General features: G+C 36.0%; 1 pseudogene; it reads left to right on the forward strand.

Annotated features, from left to right (window-relative positions):
* Positions 1-1,563: 1,563 nt before the first annotated feature.
* On the forward strand, positions 1,564-17,151 carry LOC102894306 (annotated as a pseudogene).
* Positions 17,152-20,482: the final 3,331 nt, after the last annotated feature.

A 20,482-nucleotide genomic window follows, 5' to 3' on the forward strand; every position in this document is an offset into this window, starting at 1 on the left:
GTTGGTAAAGTTAAACATCTTTGCTATATCTGACCCACAGAGTTAGAGGATGTGGAAGAATGCAGGAGTCTACAAGGCTGGCTGAGGGCAAACAGCAACAGCTCACGCCCATAATTTCCTCAATGTTAAAACAGTAGGCCGACATTTAAAATTCAGAGAACTAATATACATATCTTCTCATTTTGTCACATTGTGATCAATATGTCAGTGGTTTTCCAATGTGTAACTTAATTTAGTTAACAACTTTATTGAGTACCTATAAAGTTAGATATGTCAGTCAAACAACTGCCATGCCAACTTCCTACAAAACCTCAAGTTAAGTTTATTTCTGCATTAAAGTCTTCATGGCCAAGAATTTTTTAAATATACATATCTTCTCATTTTGTCACATTGTGATCAATATGTCAGTGGTTTTCCAATGTGTAACTTAATTTAGTTAACAACTTTATTGAGTACCTATAAAGTTAGATATGTCAGTCAAACAACTGCCATGCCAACTTCCTACAAAACCTCAAGTTAAGTTTATTTCTGCATTAAAGTCTTCATGGCCAAGAATTTCCTATTTGAGATGGCATACCAAACCTCTTCGTCAATGAGATCGTAATGTGTTGGCACATCTAACTAAATTTGTATCACAGTAAATTATCATGCATTTAAATCAACTCACATAATTCATTATTACATTAGATCATTCTCTAGAGTCCAATAAGAGTTAAACATGCACATATGAGTAGGAGTTTAGAGGGTAAGTTGGTAAGAGAGAGACAAAGATTGGAATCTACATTGAGCAAATTAAATGATTTTAATCTTTGCTTTAAGTAATTTGCAAATATATCTTTCTAGATAATGGCAAAACAAGACTTTTGGAACCTCAATTGCATACAATTTGGGGGCCATCTCTAAGAAAAAAAGTTACAATTTCACAGTTAAGTATAGGGCCTCAGAAGGGGCTCATGCAGTAAAAAGAACTGAAATTTGAACATCATTAACTTCATGGTAAATATGTCTCTGATTCTAGCAAATCAGAAACAAATATAGTAATTTGCTTGTAAATGGGAAATAGAATGAGAGTTGGTACCTTTGTATTTGTCCTGGTGTTTGGCTACAGCCCCCCAAATTGAGTGAATTGTTGAGAGTATTCCTACGTTTTAACAAGAGAGTCTACAAACATCACTGGTAGGCTCATTGAAGAGGAGGTCAAGTTCTCCATATAGAAGAAAAACCCGTCTTCGAAATATATAAGTAAAATAGAGAGGTTTTCCAAAGAGGTGTCCTTGAAGAGAATACATGAAATACAAGGGGTTTGTGCACTTCTGTTCCCTTCCTATTAATGAAAGGCTGTGTTTTCCCTTACCTCAGGCCAAATAATTAGGATCAAAGGAAAACTCTCATAGAGATAGGATCCTCTCCAACAGGGGAGACGGCAGGGCTGGAGCTATAGAAATTACTAAGACTGCATCTACTAGAGAGAAGTGAAAGAAAATTCATGAGGGCATTCATAAGAATGCTTCCTCCTTGCCCAAAATAATCTAAAAGAATGAAAGCTAGCTGACACATCCGATGATGGCAGAGGAAAGAAAGAAAGCTGCAGAGGAAAGAGTCTACTCTTTGAGATCTGGCAGAACGAAGATGCTTGTGAGTGAGTGTGTATGTATGTGTGTTTCTCTTGTAGGCTCAGTAGATGTGACTGAGTCATATGTAAAGGAGTCTTGAGTGTTGAGGTGAGGGTAGCATGTGTAACACATTGAAGTGAAGAGACTGGGGAATTTGAACGAGGTCAGCCATGTAGTGCATCACGCCAGAATGGTGCAGAGTGAAGGCTCTCCAAGAATCCTCCAAAGCACATCCACGAAAGAGCTGACATTTGGAACTCTGATTTAGCAGTCACCAGAGAATACCATTAACTAAGTAAAAAGACTGCTCATTGCCTTCTCATCCCTTTCTGCCCTCTTCCTTACCTCACAAAACCTGTTGAGTGGAGAGTGATCATGTCCAAAACTCTTCTTTCCTTTTGTTTGTTCCCAAACACTTGGTCAGTATTGAACTGGAATAGGGAGAAAATGTTTGCATGATGTGAGAGGTTAGTTTTGATTCAGATTATATTAGACTTTTTCATCCTGGAAAAATGATACTTTTCTAATATCCAGAAGTTATCAGAAATCTATCTTTCCAAGATATCCAGGGAGAGGGAATGGAGATCTCAAAGAACATATCTGAAGGTCCTGGTGGTAGAAAAATAAAATTGTTTTCTGACTGTATTCTACCAAGTTCAGTGTGTTCACTAAACCTGTTAGATATCCTTATTTAATTTTTTAAAATGGTTTTGCCACATAGCATTCAACTGTGTCCAGTTTTCTTCTCCAGTGGAGCAATGCTCTCTTGTTATGCTGAAAACTCATTATATAAATATAGCCATTTAAGAGCTACTATTGAAAGTAAAATATATGAACTTTTAGAGTGTTTTATTCACTATGTGATGCAAATCCTCTAAAAAGCCCTTCATTAAGCAGTTGAATAAGTACTCTTGTTCTCTAGTACATTAATAAATGATGAAATGTGCTGATGACACCAAGTTTTGTTCCTTTTCCTCACCTTGGCTGGTGCAAAGTTTGCTATTTTCCCTGGAATAATATTGCTTCGAGCCCTCCAGATATTACCAACATACCTGAGGGTAATCTTATTATGCATAGAAGGTCGTATAGAAAGGGGTTATATTAACAAAATAGTCTATTTCATGATGAAGATTCTCCCCAAAATGTCATTTACTATTGCTTATTGCTCTTGTATTTGAGCAGCACTATAAAAATACAGCCTTTTGTCAGTTGATATCTCTAATATTTCATTTGTTCAAGGAAATCTAGTCATTCAACATTTTGGTGTTCTGTTTTCTTCAAGGTTCAATTTTTTTTTAATGTAATAAGCTAATCTGAATTTATTTTAATAGTAACTATTACCTTTCAGTGTCATGAAGTTTGTGTGCATTTATATATTCCAAGGAGAGACATTTTTTTCACTACCATTAAAAAAAAAACTTGCCAAAAAATTTTACCTTTCAAGGGATTAGAATGATTAAGATTATGAAGATAATGTTGACCTACCCACAATACTTTAACTAATGTATTTATGGACACTTTATTGGTTATAATTTCACTGGTGTAAATTATCTCATTTTATCCTCATGGCAACTTGATATATAGAGTAAGTAATTAGTCATAGTTAACTTTTACATATTTGATATTCAGAGAAGTTAAATTTATAAAGATATGTAAGTCAAGACTAGAAAATACTAAATTCCATGAACTCTGAAAACCGAAACCCATGCTTCTTACATTTTATCGTCATAAGCATACCTGCCCTCCCGCAGTGCAACTTGCTCTAAATAAAGACTTTTAAACAAGAACACATTTATAGTCAAGGCTAGGTACTAACTATTATTAAGATTTGTACAAAGAGAAAGCCAGGTACTAACTGTTATTAAGGCCAGGTACTAACTGTTATTAAGATTTGTACAAAGAGAATTTCTGGAAAACTGTCAGTAATCCTCGGTAGCAGGTATGAGAAAGAGTTTTGTAGCATTTAAATTAAACCTTGAAGGATATGTTATTTTTTTAAAAGTGGAGGATCAACATAATATTTTACTCCACAGTGTGGTGAAGACTAAGCAACTCTGTTTTCCCAAGCTGCAGATAAAACAATAGAGTGGATTACCTAAGCAGCTGGAATTCAAACATTGAATAGGAGAGAGCTGTACAGAGAGAGGACTTCAGGAGTCTGTGTGATCATTGTTGGATCCTTGGCCAAGATGAGATGTTCAAGGTGAGATTCCCTGAGGATTAGCAGAGATATCCTGCTGTGAGGCTGAAAGCAGAATGAGGATACAAGAGGTTGTGCAGTGCTGAGTAGTGATGTTCTGAATTTCAGCCCAGCTAGAATGGAAAGACCTCTCTGAGCACGTGAGTGTACAGTGTAGATCCTAGAAAGGTCACACTTTAGTAGTGAGGACACCTCACGAAGTTCAGGAACTACTCTACGGCCAACCTCTAGAGGGCGATAGATCTGCCCTAACAAAGAATATAACCAAGCCTGGCAGGTCCAAAAAGATCTGTGAGCAATTTAACTGCCTGCCAAAAGAGTCAAAATACCTTTAAAAAGGTGGCATATATTATAGTCAATATATGACATCATATGAAGCATAAAATTTTTTAAAACTTAGTGGATAACCAAAGAAGTAGGAAAATGTGACCCACTGACAGTTTTAAAACAAGGTAATAGACACAAATGTTGGAATTAGCATATAAGACTTTAAAACAGTAGTTATCAATGTTTAAAGACCTAAAGGAAAAAACTAATTAGTCATTAATAGGGGAAAGATGACAAATAGAAATTCTAAAATTGAAAAACATGATATCTGAAAAAATTTACAGGATGAATTTATTAGGACAACAGTCAGGAAAAGAAAGGAACATTAAAAGAGATAGATTCAATATAAGTCAGTCAATTTGAATAATACTGGGGAAAATGTTGGAAAAATGAACAAATCAAAGAAAGCAAACATTAACTCAGTGACCTCAAGTAGTTAATCTTGAACACTGTAACCTAGTGTGATTTAAGTCCCAGAAAAAGATGAGAAAGGAATGGTCAATGAAAATATTTGAAAACATAATTGTTACGATTTTTCTAAATTCATAAGAAACATCAATTAACATATCAACACTTGCTTATTTCTGTTTCCAAGCAGGATAAATACAAGCAAATCTTGCCATAGCACACTGTACTTAAATTGCTGAAAACCAAAAATAAAGAGAAAATCTTAAAAAGCAGGCAATGGTAAAAACTTTAAACGTAGAACAATATCATGAAAGACTGCAGATTTCTCATTGTAAACAAGGGAGGCAGAAGACAATGGCCCAACATCTTAAAAGTGCTGAATGTAAAACAATGGTTAACCTAAAATTATATAAGCAATGAAAAATCCTTTAAAAATAGGAGAAAAATAAAGACATTTTAGATAAATGAGAGCTGAGAAAAATTGTCGCCAGCACATTTGTGTTTCAGGAAATGAGGAAAGTTTGAGATTGATGGAAAATGACAGCAGATGGAAATTTAGATCTTCCAGAAAGAACGAAGAACAAAGGAAATGATAAATATGTGGATAAATGTAAAATGCACTTTTTCTTTTAATGTTTTTTCTAAAAACAACTGACTAAAGCAAAAAAAGTATAACATTATATTATAGGATTTATTTCATAAATTAATGTAAAATATATTTAAAAATAGCACCAAGGATGAGGATAAATGGAATTTCGCTATTCTAACATTTTACTTGCAATCATACAATATTGAATCGAGGCAAACTTAGCAAGTTAAGATGTATATCCTCACCTGTGGGAAAACTACTAAAAATAATATAAAGGGATGCATCTAAAAAGTCTATACAGAAGATAGATAGTAAAAAGAAATTATTAACTTCGAAGAAGTCAAGAAAGGAGAAAGAGAAAACTAAAACCAGATAGCGCCACTACAGAACACATTGCAAATAGTTGAATTTAACCAAACTATATAAATAGTGACATTAAATGTAAGTGAACTAAACATTCTAATTAAAAGGCGGAGATGGTCAGAGTGGATAAAAAAGCAATACCTAACTATTTTGTGGTCTCAAGAGTCAGCACTTTATATACAAAGACACAACTAGCTTGACTATAAAAGGATGGAACTACACACTAAATAAACACTAAGCATAAGAAATATGGTATGATTATAATTAACACCAGACAAAGCTGACTTAAAAAGTAGAACAAAAGATAAGTAGGAACCTTTCAGAACTATAAAATGGTCAATTATTTAAGAAGATATGTAAGTCTTAAATGTCTATGAATCTAATAACAGAACTACAAGCTACCTTAAAAAACATGGACAGACTAGATGGAAAAATAGACAAATGCACATTCATAGTTACAGCTTTTAACACCTTGTTTTTTTTTTTTTTTGGTAATGAATAGAAAACCTAAACAAAAATATCAATAGTGTTATATAGATATAGATGATATAGTGATATACAGGGATATAGAAAAATTGAACATGTTATCACATAACTTGATTACAGTTTATAAAACATTAGGCCTAATTATAAAATGATATACAGTGATATCACAATTTCTTTGGGTCAGAATCTGGGAGTAGTTTATCTGGTTAGTTATGCCAACTAAAGTTGTATTCAACATGTCAGCTGGGGCTGTAGTCATCTGAAGGACTGGTTGCATCTGGAGATCCATTTCCAAGATGTCTCACTCACCTAGCAAGTAAGTGCTGTTTTTTGTAGGGGTCCCAATTCCTTGCCACGTGGACCCTAAATAAGGTTGTTTGCAGTTCTTTAGATCTTGACAAATGCTTTCCCCAGAACAAATGATCTAGTAGGGAGCAAGATGGGAGAAGCATACTATATGGAATAACTCTGGAGGTCACACACTATCATTTTCACAGTATCTTATTGGTTATACAGCTTAGTCCCATTCAGTATGAGAGGAGACTACAGAAGAGGATGAATACTTGGAAATAAAAATCAATGGGCAATGTCTTGGATGCTGACCTTCATAAGAGCCACAATGATGAGGCAGTGAGTGCCCGACCATGGGATTCATTGGACCTATCCCTTACAGTACTCTCTGGAAGTATAGATCCACACTGATAGTGTGATAGAATGGTCTTTCGAAGGCACAGTTGGGGCTTCTACTTTGAAATCTTATGCTACCAGAAGGGTGCTCCATCCAACCAGGATGCAGTATACACCCTAATGAAATGGCCTTATATGGTGTTGTTTCCCAAATAAGTAGAATATGTGGATTCATTAACCAAAATATGGAAATAGTTCTAGCCTCATTTGTCATCACTCCTAGTGATCTGTTTGGGGAATGTGTACTTCATCTTTCCACAAATCTAGCCTCAGTGATTTTCCTTTCCTCTGAATTGCTTTGGTCAAAAGTCAGTTTACTCTGTGGATGGTGCTATTTCTAGTCTCTTAATTCCATTCGATTAACCTATGTGTTACACCGATACCACCATACTTTGATTCCTGTGGTTTATGGAGTAAATCATGATATCAAATAGTATAAGTTCTCTAACTTTTTCTTCCCCATATTGGTTATTCTAATCCATACATTTTCTCTCTCTCTCTCTCTCTCTCTCTCTTTCACACACACACACACACACACACACACACACACACACACAATTTGGATTTTATTAGGATTGCATTGAATCTACTACTTGGAGAAAATAAACATCTGTCTTAGGTTGGTTCTCTGTGATATCGGCTCTGACACACTGATATTTATACCCACAAGGTTTATTGGTGAGTGGTCTTGAGAACGATTCTTCAGGGATAAAGAAACAGGTCTGGACATTGAAATAAGTTGGCCCGTGATACATCTGCAACAGAGGCCTCGGTCAGTCTCTAGGGAGCACTCTGTAACAGGAATGGATATTCAAAATTTACCTGTGATAGGCACCACATCATACTAGGTCCATGTTGTTGCCAAACAAATATTGCCGAAGTTGTCAGAACAATAAATATAAAATGAAATAATACACATTAAAGCTAATAAATACTATGTAGATATTTTTAACTACAATTTTTTGTTTTTAAATAAAACTTTTGTGTGTACACTGGTAATAAAATGTTAGTTGAGTATTAAGGAATATGCATCATTAAAAAAGGTTTGCAATGTATGTATCTTTTTCAGTGCTCTATTTCTTCTATTTCTTTTTTCAGATATCAGTCCTCCTTTTAGCAATTTAAAAACCGTCTTGTGACAGCTAAGTTTGCAGCTGTTTATAAGAACTCACATCTTAATTTTCAATGTAAATTATTCTATTTTCTCGAGATGCCAGGAAAATAAAACATACTGTTGCTGTTCCAAACTGGATAAAAAAATACATCACGTTCAAAAGGTTAAGAAGGAATTTATTGGGGAGATGGTCACATAGTATGTTTTATGATTTGCTACAAATTCTGTGGTCACAGCATCTTAAGGCAAAGTGCTTACTCTGCATTATTAAAAGTTCGATATTGTCACTTTGCCCATTATTATAGAATCTGATAGATAGAATGGTATTTCTCCAGAGAGCAATGCATCCCAAGGACTGCATCACTGCTGATTTGTTCCTATTTACAGTGGTGCTGGTTGTACCCAGGGCTTGCTTATTGTCAGTTCTCATAATTGGCGGGAGGCATCCTCTCTGCTCCCTGTAATTGGGAAATATCCTGTCACTCTGCACATCCCAGTCTAAATGCTAAGCTCAGATATCACATCGTTCATGAAGTTGTCACTTTATCTCTTTTCCTCCAGTCTCTCTCTATTATGAATTCTAATATATTTGTTTGTAGATGACTTTATTCCCTACAAACTGATTATAGGCATCACATGCTAATAATGTTTTTAAATTAGTATCCTCCATAGCGCCTAAAAAAAACACTATAATACACATATAGGCACTTAGTGGTTCAATGAATTACTCTTTTCCAAGGTAGTTAAATGTAGGCCATATAAAAGAAGAAAAATAAATATAAAATGGTTTAATGCAGTTTTGTTTTTCTTTCCAAACAATTCATCGCAATTGTTGGGTTAATATTTTTAAATTAAGTCAATTTAAGATATTAAAGTTGGTTATAAACATGGATATAGATGGCAAAGAATTTTGGTTGCTGAAAATTACAGGAGAAATTAGTATTTTATGAAATAACAATGTATCCTAATTCAGAAAATAGCAAGTGATATGTATCTAACACAATATGTTCTAATGTACTCTAATCAAATTAGTAAACCATTAAGTTAAATTATTTTCAGATATCTGAAAATTCAACATCTGCTAATATTTTACAAGCAAAGGTCATGTCTGTAGCCATTTTGTTAGATGCCTAAGAACTGCTAAGTCTTCTCAGAATGCAGTACTTTTTCTAGAAGGCTGTCTCTCTAGCAGTAGCTGTGTCCTTCCACGGTTGAAACTTCTGGACCCTGACCCTCCTCTATAACCCCAGGGTTCACTGAATTCTGGAAACTATTTTGTCTACTTGGCACTTCAGTCCCCAGTGTAAATGCAGCTTCTTGCTTTTGTTAACCATGCCTTGATGTCTTCTCTTAATCCTCTTCTCATTGCTGTAATTATTCAAGTTAATGTCTTTTCAATATTTGCCTCATTTCCTTCTGGGACTCTAAGTTGGAAACAATTTACTCCTAATCAATTCATAGATTATATGTTCTGTTGAAAAACTTTCGATACTCCAGAGGGGGTGTATCTCCACATTCCATGTTTCCATTCTCTCTACTTTCTCTTAAAAGAAAATATCAACCCCAGAGCCACTTTTAATCCAATGTCATCTCTAGTGCAAAGAGAATTAAGGGCCAGAATTTGAATCAGCAAGTCATTTAAAGATGGAAGAATGGTAGATTTACCACAAGCTCCAAATTATAGATATGCCGTCTATATTAAAACACACTGAGGTAAAAGTTGCAATTACATGAGAAAAATTCTAGTGGATGGGTAAAAACTCATGGAAGCCCCAGAATATGACAACTAAACCTTAGCAGTTTTTAAGTCTTTGCAGAGAGTGCAGGTCAGTGTAAAAACACTGTGTCTCTCAGTTATCCATTACTGTCAGTGCTCACCTATGACATATAAAAGTTTCAGCAAAACAGCATTTATATTAAATTAAATTTTATTTATATTAAATTAAATTAAATTTTTAGATAACTTAAATGTGGTGTCTCTCTTTAAAAAGTTCATTTCTAATGGAAAGCCGGATCTTCTTCTCTCTCCTACTTAAGCACCTGTAACCTGCCTCTCACACTAACCTTTCTATAGTTACTCATTTCTGAAGTCATAGTTCACCAACTTAGGTGTGAAATGGAGCCATGGATTTTTGCCTTGTCCTCTTGCATTTAATGTCCCTGCTCCTCTTTCATGAAACTATCTCCTTCCCTATTTCCCATGAATTTGTTCATATTCCTTATGTCCTTTTCACTGATATCTTTATACACATGTCACATTGTGTCGCAACTTTCTCCCCTTCCACTGAATAGTTCTGGCTATTTCCAAAGTCTCATTTTCAACTACCATTTCAGCCTGAGTTATAACCTTATGGGAATGACTCTCAAATATTTACTATTACTGACTTTTATTTTGAATTCTGGTTTTGCATTTCTCTCTGTCTGCTGGGTATTTATTTTCGATGCCATAAAACCACTTCAGTCTACATTCTTAAGGCAAAAGGATCTCATTGCATTGTCTTACCACTGAAATACAAACTTCAATCCTTTTCTGACTGCCTAGGTTTAATACAGTTTAGTGCAGAGGGTGAGAAATTATAGCCCATGTGCCAAATCTAGCTTGCCACCTGTTTTTGTACAACTTATAAGCAAATAATATTTGTTATATTTCAAATAGTTGAAAAATTTTCATGATGTGAAAATTTTATAAAATTAAAATTGTGTCCATAAATAACATTTCATTAGTTTAAAAACTAATTAGTTTCATTAGTTTATTTGTTGACATGTTGTCTATGGCTTTTTTTTGCCCTAATGTAAGAGTTGAGTGGTTGTAACAGAAAATATGAACTGCAAAGCTTAAAATATTTATATCTGGCTGTTTAGAAGAAAAGTCTGTTGGCCCTTGGTTTACTGGATGAAATCTGAGGTTAAGAGTAGACTGATGGAGGTAAATATAAATCGTAGACACTTTCTTCACTAAGTGAAATTTCAGAGAAAGTTACTTAGCACTAATTAGCTTCAGTTTTCTTATCTGTAAAACGGATATGTTTCTGCCAATACTATGCCATTTTAATTATTGTCACTTCATAGTATAATTTGAAGTCGGGCCAATAAACATATCAAAGGATACACAACATCGCTAGCTATTAGGAAAATGCAAATCAAAACCACAAAGAGATATCATCTCACACCTGTTAGAATAGCTATAACCAACAGGGCAAATAATTACAAGTGTTGGAGAGAATGCAGAGAAAAAGAACCCTCATACAGTGCTGGCGGGAGTGCAAATTGGTACAGCCACTATGGAAAACAGTATGGAGGTTCTTCAAAAAACTAAGAATTGATCTACCATAGATCCAGCAATCCCTCTATGGGGTATTTACCCCAAAGACTTGAAAACATATATTTGAAAAGATATTTGCACAGTGATATTCATAGCAGCATTATGCACGGTGGCCAGGACATGGAAGCAATGGAAGTGTCCTACGATAGATGATTGGATTAAGAAGCTATGGTACATATATACAATGGAATATTACTTGCTAAGCGAAATACGAAATACGTCAGACAGAAAAAGTTGGAAACCATGTGATTTCACTTATGTGGTATATAAACCTAAAAGCAAAATACCGTGACAAACAGAGACTCATGGACATGGACTATAGACTAGTGGTTGCCATAGGGTGGGAGGGCGGGGGGAGGTAGATGAGTAAAAAGGGTCAATTATGTGGTGACAAAAAGAAATCTATGGGCAATGAGCGTACGATGAAAAATATATATGACATATTGTTGAACTGTACACTTGATACTTACTGGATTTTGTTAACCTATGTCATCATAATAAAAAAATAAATAAAAAATTGGGCATAGGCCCTCAATAGACATTTCTCCAGAGAGGACATATGGATGGCCAACAGACACATGAAAAGATGCTCAGCATCACTAATCACCAGAGGAAAAAAAATTAAAACTGCAATGAGAGATCACCTCACACGTGTTAGAATGGCTGTCATCAATAAATCAACAAACAAGTGTTGGCGAGGGTGTGAAGAAAAGGAACCCTCGTGCATTGTTGGTGGAACTGAAAATTGGTGCAGCCACTATGGAAAACAGTATAGAGGTTTCTCAAAAATTAAAAATAGAACTACCATACAACCCAGCAATTCCACTTCTGGGTATGTATCTGAAGAAAATAAAAACTCTAATTCGAAAAGAAAAAAAAAATAAGAAAACAATTGCCAATGAGGAAGTCTTTCTGTGAGGTTTTTTTCATTTCAAGCCTGATTATTCTGCAGAATTTTAATTATTTTCTTGGTTTCTTCTTTCTAATTGGTCTGGTGAAGCAATGGCAGACAAAATACATTTTATTATAGCATCATCTAGAAATATTTCATAATGCCTCTGTTGGTTCAAGGCTGTTTCAGATTCAAGTGAAAGAAGCTCAGCTTGAACTACTTTAAAGAAACATATTATATAATTTTAGAGTTTGCTTTTTTATTTTATATACACATACACATATAAATATATAGTGTATATCAGCATATATGGTACATAATGTATTATCTATATAAAGCGTATTATACATATGGTGTTACAAAAATGGCTTAAAATGATGTTAGAAAAATTGCCTTACCATATTATACTACTTAGAAAAATAGAATCCAGTTTATGTAAAGGTCTAAGTGTGAAAGTTACAACTATATGATAATAGGAATATATATTTCTCTGTGATCTCCATTCTCATAATTCATGAAACAATTTATTCTAACGGCCCCATTGCATCTGTAACATCAGATCTTTGCCAATATAGGAGCTACTTTTTGTTCCCTCTCACAGCAATTTGTAGGGCACAGTAATTTTGTTTCCCTTGAAGTTATTTTAGATAACACTTTTTATATTTTATGACAAGCCATAAGTACCCATTTATGCAAGATGAAGAAAATATTTTAATTCATCCTCTATTTTTTATTTGTACTCTCTTAAATCGCAAAGATTTGTTTTATTATGTTAGATTTTCTATGCTCTTCATCCTCTTGACTCAATTTGTATGAACATATAATTTATAATATAAATGATATAATATATATAATATAATATGATATAATGCTATATTATATATGAACATAACATATACGAACATATATACACATACATATGTATTGATATCTATATATGTTGATATCTCTTTATATACTTTATATTTATATTTAGATGCATATATTGGTCATATTCTATGAAATACCTTATAACAGCAAGAAGCGATCAATTAAATACATAACTGGCAACATGGACAGATCTTAAAAAACATTTTTTGATTTAAAAAGTAAGCCAACTCTCCCCACCCACCCAATTACAGATCACTCAGTATGTATGGATCCATAGCTCACTCTCAGTACTCAGTTTTCAGTTTAATAGGGAAAATGGGAGTAAAACTCAAACCAAAAGTAGTATATGTATATATGTATATCTATCATACATAGTGCATATGAAGATAGCAATAGGTTCATATTTGTAGACACAATGATCATAACTAAAAGGAAGAGTTTTTTTTTAACTGCTTTTTGCAAGATCTATAGATCATACAATAAACTGTTCTATATATCATGGTTGAAATCAACATAAATATGGAGCTAACATAGTTGATGTCAAGTACCTAAATTGTATAGATTAAGGTTGGTGCTAATCGTTCCTCTATCACCAGTATAAATTCTGACAAAGACTAGCGTGCATGCATTCAGAGGATACAGAATCAATCTTTGGAAAATCTGAATAATATAATGAAATTGATGGAAAAATGTTTAACTTTTAAATGGTCTTAAATTAGATATTTACTTATTTATGAGTTACTTGTTTTCTTTTTATTAATGTGTTTTCCTTTTTCTCTTTAATTTCTTCACTCTAGGAAAAGACCACTCTGCTCCCACTCCTACCTCAGGCTATTTCCACATGTGGCCATTTTTATTTGACTCTATTATTGACTTAACGTACACTTATGTAATTTCTCTTTTGTGTAATCAGAATTTGTGTTTTCTTCAATAATTATCAAAGGAATGATTCAGAGATGCAGGTTTTAGGAAATGCATGTGGAGGAGTATTTTATGTAAGGGAGTGCAATCTTTGTATTTCAGTTTCTTTTCATTATACTAAGATTCAGGAGCTGTTATTTACTTGAAATTGAAAGAGAACCTATTCACTGGCTGGCAGTCATAGACTGAACATTTGGAGTTCTTGTGGCTTAATCTCATTGTATATTATTTGAATAGAATGTATCAAGTGAAATTTGGGGAAATGTAAGATAAATAAAATTGGCAAACAGTATTAAAGGTAAAATACAAAGAAGATGTCTGTATCTTTTGCTTTCTAAAAATCTACCATTTTTCTGATATATTACAAATGTATTGAGGAATGTGTTCAATGTAGTCTGTAGTTTACAAATAATATAGTGAATCAGAATAAAAAAAATGTTTCCCTCCAAGGTACTCTTGCTAACTTCATAAAAATGAATTTCAACACTGATATAGAACTTTTAATAATAAAGTGTTGTTTCAACTGTATATCTTGGTATTATGTACATTTTCTTGACAAATGTAACCAATGCTTTTCTGTGCCTTATGAAGCAAGTAGTAGGGGTGGGTAATAGTATTAAAATCCCTTTATGTTTTACAAAATACTATTATATACATTTATCAACAATCTTATGTGGGTATCTGTGCATTATTATTAGTCTTCTGACTCCCCGTTAAAGTTTCTTGCATATACTAGACTACTATTCTTTTGCTTTTAAAAATATGTAACTAAATAAAGTTGGAATTATTGGAATTATCAAGCCCTCAATAATTATATGCTCATCTGACCTCCTAGTTTGTGATTGAGATTATGTCAAAGGCAAAACAGAACGAATTATGCTACTCAGCAGCCAAATCCATTTATTGAAAAAAATAGGATATATCGAATGCTCAGGTGAACATTTCTGATATTAACTAAGTTGCTGATTATACAAGTTCTGAGAAAGAAAACAACTGTTGTCATAATCCAAGATGTGTGACAAAATCAGTTGTCATATAGATGTTCTCACAAAGAAACTTCCTGGGTAAAGAACAAGAAAGAAAAGAGAAGAGGCATGATATTAGTGGGTTCTTTAAAGTTAGTACAGAAGAGATCAAACGAAAGCTTTCTAAGAATGGCAAGAACACTTTCTTAGAGCAGTTAAAGAGGTCAAAGAGGCAAGATGATGTCAGTGGAAATGGGGAGAGATGGGAGAACATGCGTTTATGTTTGGGGGCATCTCCAGAGCAGAAGCTTTGGAGGCAGGTTGACCTAGGGTTAAATCCTAGACATCACTTTTCAGTTATGTGTACATAAGAAGTCAATTTTAAACTAAGACCAAATCAAACCAAATATAAAATTCTAAAGTGATATGCTAGAGAAAGGGAGGGAGGGAGGATGGGAGGGTGAATGAGAACAGGAGGGAAAGGGAGGGAGGGGAGAGAGAGAGACAGACAGACAGAAAGGGAGGGAAGGAGAGGAGGGGGAAAGAGAGAGAAAGGGAGAGAGATCTAAGTCTATATTGTGCTATAGCTACATTTACAGTGATACCAGAGACAAGAAGGTAGAAATGTTTCACCAGTACCAGATGTGTGAGACTTGGGGAGCTAGTCTGAAGTCATTTAAAACACTGACCAAAAGAACATTTGGAGAGGTGATGGAACCCCAACAAAGAAATTTTGTGTGTAACAGCTGCCAAAGGCTGGGGGTTGAAGGATGAGTGACAATCCAAAGAAAATACCTTTTTACATTCAGGAAAGTACCATCAGCCTTTTGGGGTAAGGTAGGGGTGTGTGCATTATGAATAACATGCAAAGGTGAGCAGGGAGTAAAGCATTTGCTCTAAGCATCTGTCAGGCGAAGGGATTTCAAACCTCTCAACAGCAACGCCTGTTCAACCAGAACTTAATTTTACTCTTATCTGCCTTTCCAAACACACCCCATCTTATATCCAAGAAGGAAACAAAAAGAAATCTCATTTTTTCCCTGAGATTTTAAAAGCCGCATGTGTATATAACACAGTGGGTTACCAGTTACTCCGGCAGGTGCAGGTAATCAGCACTGGAGCGGCCTAGGAGAGGGGGAGGGCAGCTTTGGGGAGTCGGGCGGTCCTAGCACCGGAAACACGTGCGCAGGCGCCCAGGTGCAATTCCCCGCAGCTCTGGGCCCCTGTCGCGCATGCGCACTTTTTCAAGTAGGATCGCGCAGGCCTCGGGGTGCGTCAGCTCCGCCTGGACTTGCAGTGGGTCATGGAGCTGCTCACCACCGCCACCAGTTTGGAGGAAAAACTCTCTGAAGGATGATGTGCCAGTGGCTGGGGCCCCTCGTGGCCACACACTTCCTGATCTTGAGCAAAAGAGAGACTAATATCTACTTGAAGCTCAAGCGCCTTCCCGGAGGCCCCGCCAGGACCTTCTGGATGCTACTGTGGTCTCCTCCCTGTGTGGACGCCGCAAGCTTGAGAAGCATTTGGTTCCCGCATCCCTTTTGTTGTGCAACAGCTCCGGATCCCAGGGCATGCACATGAAGCTCATGGCCTCCACGTTCCAGAACTTGTTCCACCGCATCGGTGTGCACAAGGTGAACCTAAACACCATTAAGCGCTGCCTTCTCGTCAACTACAACGCCTATTCCCAGGAGCTGGAATCCAGTCATTATATGTTCCGGCTTCAAAGTCATTCCTGTGGGCGCAAGTCGTGGGATGAAGAAGCTTCTCCAGAAGTTCTCCAACATGAGCCGCCTGCACAACAACAGGAGCTGCTGGCCACGGGCGTGGTGCTGGCAGACAGAGAGGTAGAGCCTGATGGGAAACATGACATTACTGAGCTCCCCCGCCCCGCAACCCCTCCCCCCCGCCAGGTTGTCACCAGAGCAGCCCCATGCGGGTCCAGCAGAGTGCTGAGTAGCCCACCAATATTGGGCCTTGGATTACCTGCAGGTCATGCACATCCAGGAGGGTGTTGAAGAACAGAGTGTGCTGTTCCATAATTTCATGCACAAGACATTGCAAGAGCTCCAGGCCACCCTGGCAGCCAAGTAAGAAAAGCTGCAGCTCACAGCCCAGAGGCAGGCCCAGAGGCAGGCCCAGGACATCCAGTGCAAGCAGGAGCAGCGAGAGAGGAGCCTGGTGGGCATCAAGAGGGCAAGAGCACAGGTGTGGGGAGAGTGATGCCTAGGACCTTGGGGCCCCTTCAGAAGCAGAGGGGCCCTCCAGCGGGAAGAGGAGGAGACGCAGGGGAAGGAGAAGGAGAAGGATGAAGCTGAGTATTTCTGCCAGATGGTGGTCAAGGAGCCTAATGAGGACTTGTTTCTAAAGCAGAGACAGCCCGCTGGCCCCTAGACACTGGTAACAGCTAGTGAAGGAGGGAAGGCCTGACAGGCTGGGGCGACCGAAGTGGTGATGGGAGGCCTCCAAAAAAAAACACTTTTAAGAGCATCTTATACTTCGGTGAGTTGTTTTTTTTTTTTTTTTTTTTGTTGTTGTTGTTGTTTTTTATATAAATTGGTGTCTTTTTCAATCTGATGATGATGTGGGAGGTAAAATGACATAGAGTTAATTTATTTAACTTCTCCCAAACTCTCTTCCCACTTCCAAAAAAGTTTGATTAGATGTAAAAAGATTTAAGCAAAACCCTATTATAACATAAATTCACAGTTCAATTGGTGATTGTCTCCCATCCTCCTCCTTAAACAGATTCTTAAGGATCATCGGAGGCCCGTGGGAAAGAGGAGAGGGTGGATGACAAGGCCAAGTGGAAATACAAAGGAAACCCCATCTAGGGGGGTCTCCCAGTGAATTCTCCTGGGATGGGACCCATAAAAAAGACAACTTTCCAGGACATTCTATCTAACCATGGGACCTAGAATTATCACTGTGGATATTTGTTACCAGCCCTCACTAAATGCCTCCAAATGTAACTGGATCTTGAAAGGATTTAAATCTTGTAGCCAAAAATAGGACCTCTACAACCAGGGGCTTGCTTCTTGTTCCCATAGCAGTTTATAAGATTGAATTTTTGGATCATACTTATAGCTTTGTGAAAAGATTTTACTGTAGTTACAAAGTGAATGTGAAATATTATAAAATTCAGTTTGCAAACAGTTAAACTGTATAACCAGGCAATTTATAAGGAAAGAGATAAATAGCTATGGGAAGACTGTGTCTGGAAAGCAGTTCCAGAAGCCATGATTAATTGTTTGTAGGGATAAATCCCTGTTCTCTTATGAGAGTAGTGTTATGTGTAGACGTCTTACAAGATCCATGAGGCTCCCTAAGGGAGGTAAATTATCCTGAGTTTAATACTGTAACAGAAATTGTCATAAATCAGTAATGAATTTATATAGAAAACTATTGAACTTATTTTCCGTTTAATTTTTAGAAAAGGATTTGTATAGCCTGTGTACCTGTTACCAGTGGAAAGGTTTTCTTGTTTTTGTTTTGTTTAATTTGTTTTGATTTTTAAATAACCATTAAGAGATGTGAGGATTTTAGTTAAATCTCTTGATTATGAATAGGAAATTGATCATGGTGCTATTTTTATTGGCCAGTGTTGTGTCAAATCTCCTAAGGTCTTGTTCAATTATAATGCGACCTGAATCTATCGAGGAGTTACTATTTATCATTCATTCATTTACTAGACTCATATTTATTGAAAGCCTACTCAGTGCCTGGCACTGTTGTAGTTCTTGAAAACACAGTGGTACAATAAAGATACAAAGGGCCTTCCTTCATGTCACTTATATTCTAGAAGGGACAAAAATTATAAACAGATTGTTAATATATATTATTCAATAGTAAGAATAAAGTAACCTAAGAGAACATAGGCTGACAGAGTTTACTATGTTAGAGGATTCAGTGATGGTCTTGTGGAGGTGTCATTTGTCTGAAATGAGCTAATAAGTTATTTAACTATCTGGGGGAGGAATATTTCATTAATGTAAATAAGGACAAATACTTTAAGATGCAATGCATTATCTAAGGTTGAGATATTTTAACACCGGGTTAATTCAGTGACCCAGGGGGATCTGGAATAAGTCCAGAGAGGCAGGAGGGAGCCAGATTATACAGGAATTTGTAGGAGACCACTGAAGGATTATAGACCCAAGAATGGCGTTATCTGCTCTTTTATTTTCATATATAGTCTGACAATCTATGCCTGTTGATTTAGACCATTCCCAAAGTAATTACTGAAATGGTTGGAGTCATTTCTATCATTTGTAATTTTTTCTAGATACTTCCTATAATTTATTCTGTCTCTTCTTCCTTGAATGCATTCTTTTGTCCTAAATAAATATTTTTTAGTGTAGCATTTCCACTCTTCTGTTGATTTTTAAATGCATTTTTCTTAGTTATTTTCTGAATGATTTGGTTATTTTAAGGATTATAATATGCATATTACTCTATCATAAACTACTTTGGATTAATATTAAGTCAATTTTGGTTAAATTATCAAATCTTATTTCAGAATAATTTCATTCCTTCTTTTTTTGCTACTATCATCCTGTATATTATTTATATATATTTATGTTTCTGTGTCAATTATATATGCTTGTTTTGATGTTTGCCCAGGTGTTTGAGAAGTTTAATAGTCAGCCAGTGGTTACACTGATGTTTTGCTTAAACTCTATAAGGCTTTCAACTTTTGCCAGTAGGCTGTGAGTAGGTAAAGGAACGCATTCAATGTTCTGGCCATTTTCAAGTCTGCCCTGCCAGACTCTTTCAAGCCTCCTATGCACAAGTTAGCAGTTCAGAGTTGACCAGGAATGTGTGAATAGAATGACTCACTCAATTTTCTTGTGAATTGGTGATCAGTCTCAGGTAAATGCTTGTCTCCTAGCCACACAATATCAAGCGAGTAGATACGATGTCTTGACCTCCTCCACTTACCTAGCTGTGCAAAGTCACTTCCACTCATAGTGTTGCTAGGTGTGGATGTCGCCTGTAACTACATATAAAGTAAATCCCAGTTGCCTGCTGAGTAGAATCTGACCCATCCTGGCAGAACCGCTATGCTGAGCTGATGGGGTGGAGAATAAGACGGTAGCATACGCAGGCCAGGATGCCATAGGTCTCCACTGTTCTTACTCAATATCCAGCAATTTATAAACCATAAATACTTTTCAGATTGTTGTCTGCCTTAGGTTGATTTTTAGAGCACTAAAATTGTTTTTGTTTTTTTTTATTTTTATTTTTTGTCTGTCATTTGTTTTTTTTGGGAGAAGATGTGCCAGTCTCCTCATCCAGAGCCATAATTCCTGCCACTGAAAAAAAATTGCTCACAGACTGCATGATACATTGTTTTCTGAAGTGGAAGGGCTATCAATTAGGATATTTTGCGAGGAGACGTTGCTTTCTCTCTCAATTCTTTGTTTAAATGCAGTTCAAAACTTGCTCAGAATATCAAAAAGTCAAAACTTGGACCACATGCTGTGGATGCATAGTTTCTGAAAAATTTTCCTTCAAGGAGATTTTTAAAATTTATCTTAAAAGGACATTAGTTCAAAAAGTTATTTATTGTTTTTTGGTTGGTTTGTTTTGTTTTCTCTTTCATTTCTTGCATCTCAGGAAAGATGGTTCATGCCAGGCCAAATTGCACCTTCAGCTGCTTAAAACTTTGCACTGCTTTCCTGCCTCCCTATCAGGGGCTGTGATTAGCTAAAGCAATTCAAGT

This window comes from Pteropus alecto, unplaced genomic scaffold (genome assembly GCF_000325575.1).
Source record: "Pteropus alecto unplaced genomic scaffold, ASM32557v1 scaffold71, whole genome shotgun sequence".
Classification (NCBI taxonomy): Eukaryota; Metazoa; Chordata; class Mammalia; order Chiroptera; family Pteropodidae; genus Pteropus; species Pteropus alecto.